Source organism: Microcaecilia unicolor, chromosome 13 (genome assembly GCF_901765095.1).
Source record: "Microcaecilia unicolor chromosome 13, aMicUni1.1, whole genome shotgun sequence".
Taxonomy (NCBI): domain Eukaryota; kingdom Metazoa; phylum Chordata; class Amphibia; order Gymnophiona; family Siphonopidae; genus Microcaecilia; species Microcaecilia unicolor.
In genome coordinates this window covers 63,717,966-63,728,605 of record NC_044043.1, presented here as the reverse complement: position 1 = coordinate 63,728,605, position 10,640 = coordinate 63,717,966, and positions in this window count along the sequence as shown.

The window sequence follows — 10,640 nt, the reverse complement described above, 5'->3', positions numbered from 1 at the left end:
GAACAGCAGTGCAACACTGAAATGCGCCCACGGAGAACCTAGTGCCTCTGAAAAATAGTTCCCGGCTAGGGAATTAAGTTATAAAAAAGAAGACTTGAGGATGCGGCGGTGCGACGGGCTTACAAAAAAAAAAAAAAACACAGACACCAGCACTGACTCTCTCAGGGATATAAAGCCGAATGTATAAAACAACAGTAATAACAACAACGACGATAGAGAGGGAGCAACTGTAGTTACATATCCTGTGAGGTAGAAAGCAGGAAAACAGGCTGTGAAGCAGCACTAAGCAATCGACTTGAATAGATACAGAAAAAAAAAAACAAATGGAGAAAGCATTAGGGGTTTACAGTTCTAAAAAGTTCGTTTTGTTCCTATATGGTTTTACAGGAATTTTCGGGGGTGTTTTTCTTTAAGGGAGCGATATGGCTAGTAGTGCACACTTTTCTGAAAGGATGCTCGCTCGCTCGCTCTTAAAAAAAAAGGACATGGGAAATGTCATTGACATCTCCTAAAAACATCCACCCTGGATCACCAATACTCACCAGAAACTATTACAAACTCACAACTATTTACACTTTAATTTAACAATGAAATCTATCTGCAAATCATGGTCACTGCTATGGGCACCAGGGTGGCACTACAATATGCTAACCTTTTCATGACAGAACTGCCAGTATATTGATTACATTTTTTTTAAATTTGGATTGAGGGAGAAAAGAATCTCAAACAATACAGTTATTTCAATACATACCATCCTACAATCAAATTCAAAATTGACTACTCTCCAGAAAAGTTAACTCTCTAGACACCACCGTTTCTATCAGCAAACATCTATATATGGGAAACCTATACCGATTTGGAGTAAAAGTTACAGTATGAAATCATAACAATAAGGGGATTCAAATGCCCCTGACCTGTTTCCAAAAAAGGGCAGCTAGAGGAAAAGGGAGGGGAATTAAAAATAAAGAAAGTTAAACAAAGGAGCTTAAAATAGCATTGTTCTTTTAAAATTTATCAAAAGCCAGTACATGCCAAGAAAAGAACTTTATCCCCAGGTGAGCTAAATGCCTGTGTCCACATGGCTCTTCTACTCAGAGACAAAAGCAGACATTCTGAAAATATTTTAAAAAATAAAATAAAAAGGTCATTTAAAAATGATTTTGATTGATTAAGCTGTCTGCAACATCAAAACTTTGATGGGAAAACTGGCTTTTAAATGCTCTTAAACCCATAGCTGTTTCTGTAGCTTACAATTGTGGTTGTACCGACTGGTTTAAAGTGAGTTTCCTGTAGTTCCTCACCTTGGGTAAACTTGGAAGGTATAAAATTTGATGATTAATGTGTATCCTATGAAATGGCCTTTGTCCCCTAGGCAGAGTTTCTTGTTCATACTTTCTTTTTAGCATTTTCCCATAACCTCTGGCTTTGAAGAGATTCGACTGCTCCCTGTGGTCCTGCTGCCAGTGTATAAAACCATCAACCTTTTCATTATCTTCTTTTTATTATTTTATTCTTTTTTCTTGAACTGTTGTGATGTGTTCATATAAGGTACCACTAAGCTTCTATGTTTAAAAAGCCTTGACTGGCAGATTTCACAGTGGTGCTTCAATTTCTTTTATTTTTTTTTAATATATATGTTTTCAGGCTATCTGGTATTGCTTGTGAGCAGGAGGATAGCTCCATGGACATGAGTATTTAGCCCAGCTTAGGGTAAAGTAATTTTGGCATGTGTTGGTTTTTAATACTTTTACTAAACCACGCTAAAGTGGCCGGCGGTAGTTTCATTATGTGGGTTTCCTGCATGCTCCAGCCATTTTTTAGTGTAGCTCTAAAATGGCTGACTTTCTATTCCTGCCTTTAATGGCAACGCGCTAATTTCCAAATTAGCATATGGCCATTACCGCCTGAGCCCTTACTGCCACCTATTTAGTAGGTAGTAAGGGCTCATGCGCTACTTGTGGTAATCAGGCAGCATGTGGCAGTGTGCCCATGCTGCCCAATTACTGCTGGGCATGCCTACTCCCCGCCCCCCATGTGCAGCAAAAGCAGAACTACCACAGGGTGCCTGGGTGTGCCCGGCAGTAGTGCTGTTTTGCCGCACACTACCCGTGTGGTAGCCCTATTGTGCCTTTGTAAAAAGGCTTTGTGAGGGAGTTTATAGAACACTGCCCCTCACCCTTAAGAGTAGTCCCTCAGGTAGTCTGAGTCACCTTTAAACCACTAATCCTGCTCAGGGAGGAATTGAGATGGGAGAGGTGGAACCCAAAAAGGCAGGAACCAGCAAGTATAAAAGGCAGGGCCAGAGTGGGGTTAAGAGGATCAGGGAAGGAAGAGGTGAAGCACCAGCATATGCTTTTATGACATGTCTAGCTACTGTGACCTGACTAGGATAAATCAAATTTTGATTTGAAGACTTGTAAGCCTTGTTCTAAGGTCTGGCTGGGGCCAGACCTAGAAACCCAAAGAGATAGAGAGAGACAGAGAGAGAGAGAGAGCGCGTGTGTTTAGGGTGTGGCAATAGACCGTTATTAAATGGACTTGGGAAAATCCACTATTTCTGGGATAAGCAGTATAAAATGTTTTGTACTTTTTTGGGATCATTCTTGCCAGGTATTTGTGACCTGGATTGGCCACTGTTGGAAACAGGATGCTGGGCTTGATGGACCTTTGGTCTTTCCCAGTATGGCAATACTTATGTACTTATATGTACTTATGTTTTTGGACCCTGTCAGTCACGGCCCTGGTTAAGACTTTGTTCTCTGAAGTAAAGAGACTTTACCTTTGTTCCTAGGCCTGTGAAGTAACAGACCTAAGACTGAAGTTTAATAATGTACTTATTTCATGTTTACAACTTGTCCAGTTGTTTTATTGTGAAGGCCCACCCTCAACTCTTGCTCACAGTATCACAGACCCCTAAGTTTGTTTGGCTTTACTTTTTTAAATTCTCCCCTCTTTCTCCTTCCTCTCCCTTTTTTCTAGCTGCCCTTTTTGGAGACTGGTTGAATGTGTTAGAACCAGCTTATATCATCTGTAACTTTTAACCCTGATGCAGTCATCTGACGAAACATGATCATGTCATTTTTAAATTTACCTTTAGAATGGTAATTTTGCATATACATTTTATTTTTTCTGCACTCTAATTTGCCAATAAATTATTGTTTTATGTTTTACTTTTTATGATCATTTATTGACTTTCATACAGTCTGGGGTCCTTTTACTAAGGTGCACCGAAAAGTGACCTGCGCTGGTGTAGACATGAGTATTGGACGCGCGCAGGTTCAATTTTCAGTGCACCTGCAAAAAAGGCCTTTATTTTTTTGGCCGAAAATGGATGTGCAGCAAAATAAAAATTGGCGCATCCATTTTGGGCCTGAGACCTTACCGCCACCCATTGACTTAGCGGTAAGGTCTCCTGCATTACCTGGGCAGTAATCGTAAGCGCACGTACACTGCCGATTACCGCCCAGTTAGCGCCACGTGGTAGAAAATAAAAAATATTTTCTGCCGCACATATCGGACATGTGTAAAAAATGGAATTGCCTCCCAGGGCTCGCGGTTGCCAGGTGGTAGTTCCAAATTGACGTGCATTGGACGCGTGTAGGCCCTTTGTGATTTCTCCCGATATTATGCTAGGTGTACTATTGTGCAAAAGTTTGCCTTGTTTTTGTTTATTGTTTTGCATTAGTACCCTTTTCTGCTGCTGTTTCTGAGCCTTGGTATTGAGAAGAGTGGGCACCTCAGATCATACCACCAGTTTCCCCTTTAAAAAATAAAATATCAATGATATGCTTTGATGTCCCCATGCATACTTCCTACCCACCCCCCTCCTCCCACCCTGTCAGACTGTCATAGTAATGCTTGAATGTTTTCACTTATATACACTGTCAGCTAGCACATTTGCTTATTTCCGATCTGAGGAAGAAGGGCAACCTTCGAAAGCTAATCAAGAAATGTATTAAGTTATGTCCAATAAAAAAGGTATCATCTTATTTTCTTTTCCATGTTTTATTTTGTTTGATTTCTATTGATAACCCTTTAAAAAAAAAAACTCAAACATAACTCAGTCTTGCCTGACTGACTGAACGAGAAAGGTAACTGCTGCTGTTTGCTATTGTCTGTAGTAGTGCACTTTATTACTGATGTACTGTGTCTTATCCTAGTGTGGAGAGGATCAGGCAATCTCAAATGACATGACCAACTGCTCCTTTAAATCAGTGTTGTCTGACTAAGAAGTCATGCCTCAGGGGGAATGGATTGGTAACTGGGAGTAGACAAAGGTGGTTGCAGCTAGATCATCAAAAGGTGGGGCTTTTGAATGTTTGTTTATGTTAATTAAAAATTTGATGAATCATCTTTTTAACGCATAAATCAAAGCGATGTACAACTCTGGGCAAGTCACTTAACCCTCCTTTGCCCCATGTAAGCCGCATTGAGCCTACCATGAGTGGGAAAGCGCGGGGTACAAATGTAACAACAACAAAAAAAATTTTTTTAATACAATTAATAGTAGGACAGGAACTTCACTGGTTTAAAGGAAAGAATACAACCATACCAGAGGACAGTCAAACTGCCGCACACTAAACTGTATCGGCCACGCATCACCTCAGTAATAAACTAAGAAAATGATTTTGTGAAAAGATAAGTCTTTAAAATTACTTTAAATGTTTTCAATAGAGGTTGCAACCCAATATTCAAGGAAAGATTATTCCAGTGGAAAGGAGCTGTAAAATAGAAGGTGCTCTTTCATGGTACCTCTCAATAACCTTGTCTTGAACTAAATAAGACAAGTCTATGATCATTCAAATAATGCAGACAACAAGCTGATGCATAAAGAATAGTTAATTTTGCCAAATAGTCTGGAAGGCCTGTATGAATTTCTTTATGTCAAGGTAAGGATTTTAAGCTGAATTCTTCAACATATAGGCAACCAGTGTAGTTTTTTTTCAAGGTTGGTGTAACATGATCATCAGGTCTATTAAAACAGCATACAAGCTACTGTATTTTGCAATGTCTGTAGTCTCTTTATTTCTAAATTCAGAATGCCTGCATGTATGATATTACAACAGTCCAAATGAGAACCCACAAATGCATGATATAAGGTGTGCAATGCATTGAAGTCTAAGACACTCCTTACAGATTTTATCTTCCGAAAGGCAAAAAACCTGCTCGTCAAAATATCTGATTCAAAAAATTTAATTTGGCATTCAAAAGAAACCCCAAATATTTGAATCAATCAACTGACTGGCTTGGAGTACCAAAATCAGGTGTTATAGGGGGAATAGACACATGGCCAGTGATCCAGCATACTGTGGACTTTTGTGGGTTTAACACCAGGTGACATTCTTTAAGCCAGAAGGACATATTATCTAAGCATTTTTGGAGAGGGGTAAAGCCAAGAGTAGAACTAGAAATGTAATGGATAATAAGAATATCATCAGTGTAGAAATAAGTTCTCAATCCCGATGCTTGAATCAAAGTGGCCAGAGAACTGAAATAGATATTAAAGAGAATTGGGGAAAATATTGAGCCTTCTGGAATGCTGCATGACAGAACATATGAGTCTGACTCAGTGTCAGAACTAAGAACTCTAAATGATCGATCTTGGAGAAATTAAGTGAACTATTTCCAGACCGTACCAGATAACCCGATGTCTACAAGACACTGCAGTAGGAGATCATGATCAATTACATCACAAGCTGCAGATAGATCTAATGATACTGCGAATGCAATAAAACCTTCATCTAGTTTTTTACATGCTTCGCATAGAAGGGAAGCTAACACTGTCTCTAGAAAAGGTGGTTGCAAAACTGGACTGCTGAGGGTGCAGTCAAGGTTGCTTCAAGGTGAGTTTGCAATTGATTAAAAAGAACACCAATATTTTCAATCCATTTTGCTCAAAAAGGTAAGTTTGAAATTAGGCAATAGCTTGCAGGAAGTAGTGGACCTTGGTAAGTGACCTGACAAACATTTAGAAATAAGTTGCTGGGCCATGGATAATAGTCCAAGGGATGGGACCTTAAGCCAAAATGTTTGATCTAAGGGACAGGTGCCAGCACAAAAGGTGCCATTAGTGCAGGATTTGATTATGGGGTAAGAATTAGATATGTTATTTTTAAGGGAAATGTGGATTAGGGAAGGAGATGAATTGGTACTGGAAACATGTCCTTTGGACTTTTCTTTTTTGCAGCAAGCAAGATGAAGGGGTAGGGGCATGAGCAGTAGCTATTCGTGGAAGCATGAGGTTATTTTTGGGTCTGAGTGAGAGATGTGATTGGCAATATAGAATGTTTGCTAGTGAGAGTTGAGACAGGCTCAGTGGATACATATTAATTAGGCTTGCTTTTCTGAAGTAGACTGAAAATTGTGAGGCTATTTATAGCTATTCTGCATGTTGTTTTAGATTCTTTAATTTGTATGTTTTCAATTTTTATATTTCTTATCCTTTCATTACTTTGTGTTCTTTTATTTTTTTGGGGGGGGGGCTGCATTTTGATTAAAATTTGTAGTTATGATTAATAACATGATTGAAGGTATGTTATTTATATTTTCCCACTGCAGCTCTTTCTGACTTTGGGAAATGGAGGGTTAAGTGACTTGCCCAAAGTCATATGGAGCTGCAGTGGGGGTAGGAGTGAGGATAGAGGGAATTGGCGAGAGTGGTCTTGGGTGTTGTATTTTTGTGATTTAAATATGTTATTTTATCTTGCAAGCCACTTAAGTGCTTTGATTAGCCATGAGTGTGGTATCAAGAATGAGTGGGAAAAAAACATGGTACCCTTCAGTCCATGAGTATAACTAGTACTTCCATATCTTTACCTAACTGTCCTAAGATGTAGTCAGATGGAAATGTTAGAGCAGATTCTGACCCATGCTAATCCAAAATCCAAATTAGTAGGAATCCTTAACTCTACATTCCTCCAGATAATTCTGCAGTTCATTATGTGCTACACTCCAACAACTTACTGATTAACATAATTCTAGATACTGGCCTAAAATTACACAGATTTCAACATCAGTCTTATTGCTGTAGATTTATTTTTTTAATGCTTCTCCCCTGATCCTTATTAACTACTGTATACTGGGCATGGATCTAGTGGGCTAGCCACCAGTTCTACTGATCTTAAAATGAACAGCCTCATCCTGTAGGGAATATGGCCTATGCCCAGTGACGTTCCTAGGGTGGCTGACACCCGGGGTGGATCGCCGATGCGCCCCCTCTCAGGTGCAGCGTGACCCCCCCACCCCCGGCGAAAGGACACCCCCTCCCCCCTGGCAAAAGGACACCACCCCCCGGGTGCATTTTTACCTGCTGCGGGGTGCCGCACGCCTGTCGGCTTCGCACGTTCCATGCTCCCTCTGCCCCGGAACAGGAAGAAACCTGTTCCAGGGCAGAGGGAGCACGGAACTAGCAGAGCTGACAGGTGCGCGGCACCCCCCCAGCGGTGTGCACCCGGGGCGGATCGCCCCCACCGCCCCCCCCCCCTTGGTACACCACTGCCTATGCCATCTTTTATTTAACTCTGTGCTACATGGAGTCTCACAAGCAAAGATTTCTTGACTTGTGTGCAGCGGCCAAAAAAGCAAACAGGATGCTAGGAATTATTAGGAAAGGGATGCAAAATAAGACCAAGAAGATTATAATGCCTCCATATCACTCCATGGTGGCTAGAAATGTAAGGAGGGGAGACAAAAATTTCTTCAGGTATATTAGTGAAAGGAGAATGACTAAAAAGGGAATTGTGAGACTAAAAGATACAACAAAACACTATGTAGATAATGATGAAGAAAAAGCCAATTTGCTAAATAGATACTTTTGTTCTGTTTTCACTGAAGAAAATCCTGGAGAAGGACCGGGACTGGCAAAGTACACCTGAGAATGGAGTGGATAGAGCACCGTTCATGGAAGAGAGTGTGTATCAACAACTTGGAAAGCTAAAGGTGGACAAAGCCATGGGACCGGACGGGATCCACCCCAGAATATTGAGGGAGCTCAGAGAGGTTCTGGCGGGTCCTCTTAAAGATTTGTTTAATAAATCCTTGGAGAAGGGAGAGGTTCCGAGGGATTGGAGAACGGTGGATGTGGTCCCTCTTCACAAAAGTGGTGATAGGGAAGAAGCTGGAAACTACAGGCCAGTAAGCCTCACTTCGGTTATTGGAAAAGTAATGGAAGCCATGCTGAAGGAAAGGATAGTGAATTTCCTGGAAGCCAATAAGTTGCAAGATCCGAGACAGCATAGTTTTACCAGAGGGAAATCGTGCCAAACGAATCTCATTGAATTTTTTGTTTGGGTAACTGGAGAATTAAATCATCGACGTGCTATAGACGTAATCTACTTAGATTTTAGCAAAGCTTTTGACACGGTTCCCCACAGGAGGCTCTTAAATAAACTCGATGGGCTGAAGATAGGTCCCGAAGTGGTGAACTGGATTAGGAACTGGTTGACGGACAGACGACAGAGGGTGGTGGTAAATGGAGTTCGCTCGGAGGAGGGAAAGGTGAGTAGTGGAGTGCCTCAGGGATCGATGCTGGGGCCGATTCTGTTCAATATATTTGTGAGTGACATTGCCATAGGGTTAGAAGGTAAAGTTTGCCTATTTGCGGATGATACTAAGATTTGCAACAGTGGACACCCGGGAGGGAGTGGAAAACATGAAAAAGGATCTGAGGAAGCTAGAAGAATGGTCTAAGGTTTGGCAATTAAAATTCAATGCGAAGAAATGCAAAGTGATGCACTTAGGGTTTAGAAACCCAAGAGAGACTTATGTGTTAGGCGGTGAGAATCTGATAGGTACTGAGAGGGAGAGGGATCTTGGTGTGATAGTATCCGAGGATCTGAAGGCGACGAAACAGTGTGACAAGGCAGTGGCTGTAGCGAGAAGGTTGCTAGGCTGTATAGAGAGAGGTGTGATCAGCAGAAGAAAGGCAGTGTTGATGCCCGTGTACAAGTCGTTGGTGAGGCCCCACCTGGAGTATTGTGTTCAGTTTTGGAGGCCGTACCTTGCGAAGGATGTTAAAAAAATGGAAGCGGTGCAAAGAAAAGCTACGAGAATGGTACGGGATTTGCGTTCCAAGACGTATGAGGAGAGACTTGCTGACCTGAACATGTATACCCTGGAGGAAAGGAGGAACAGGGGTGATATGATACAGACGTTCAAATATTTGAAAGGTATTAATCCGCAAACAAATCTCTTCTGGAGATGGGAAGGCGGTAGAACGAGAGGACATGAAATGAGGTTGAAGGGGGCAGCCTCAGGAAAGATGTCAGGAAGTATTTTTTCACGGAGAGGGTGGTGGATGCTTGGAATGCCCTCCCGCGGGAGGTGGTGGAGATGAAAACGGTAACGGAATTCAAATATGTGTGGGATATGCATAAAGGAATCCTGTGCAGAAGGAATGGATCCTCAGAAGCTTAGCCAAAATTGGGTGGCGGAGCAGGTGGGGGGAAGAGGGGTTGGTGGTTGGGAGGCGAGGATAGTGGAGGGCAGACTTATACGGTCTGTGCCAGAGCCGGTGATGGGAGGCGGGACTGGTGGTTGGGAGGCGGGAAGTACTGCTGCGCAGACTTGTACAGTCTGTGCCCTGAATAAGGCAGGTACAAATCAAGGTAAGGTTTACACATATGTTTGTCTTGTTGGGCAGACTGGATGGACCATGCAGGTCTTTTTCTGCCGTCATCTACTATGTTACTATGTTACCTCACCTTGAATGTTGTATTCGATTCTGGTCGCTGTATCTCAAAGATATAGTGGAATTAGAAAAGGGTCAAAGAAGAGCAACCAAAATGATAAAGGGGGTGGAACTCCTCCTACATGAGGAAAGGCTAAAGAGGTTGGGCCTCTTCAGCTTGGAAAAGAGATAACTGAGAAGGGGATGTGATTGAGGTCTACAAAATCCTGAGTGGAGTAGAATGGGTAAGTTAATCAATTTTTCACTTTTTTCCAAAACGTACAAAGACCAGGGGACATTCAATGGAATTACATGGAAATACTTTTAAAAGAAATAGGAGGAAATATTTATTTAATTCAAAGAATAGTTAAGCTCTGGAACTTGATGCTGGAGGATATGGTAATAGCGGTTAGCGAATCTGGCTTTAAAAAAGGTTTGGGCAAGTCTTGGAGGCAAAGTCCATAGTCTGTTATTGAGATTGGCATGGGAGAAGCCACTGCTTACCCCAGGATTGGTAGCATGGAATGTTGCTATTAATTGGGTTTCTCTGAGGTACTTGTGACCTGGATTGGCCATTTTTGGAGTATACTGGGATACAGCTCTGCAGCCTTACATTCTGCTGTGCTCAGTAAGCTGCCCAGGGAAGAGCTAATGCAGCTAGCAGGTAAATAAGAAGCATGTTATTGCCTTTCTAAAAAGGGAATACTCTGTGTCAAACTTTGGAGTATGTTCTAGTGTAAATCCTTTTTATTAACTCCTATACACATGGCATGGTATAAAATTGGTTGTTGCATATCTACCAATGAAACAAGTACAGTTTTCTTGTTGATAGCTCTCCTTTTTTTTCTATGATCTCTGTTCTATCTGCTGTCCTATGTACATTTGTAGTTCCTTTCAGTTTTTTTTAACTTTTATTGTATTGTAAACCGCTGAGTACTGCCGGTCGGTAGTGGCGGTATAGCAAATCTTAATA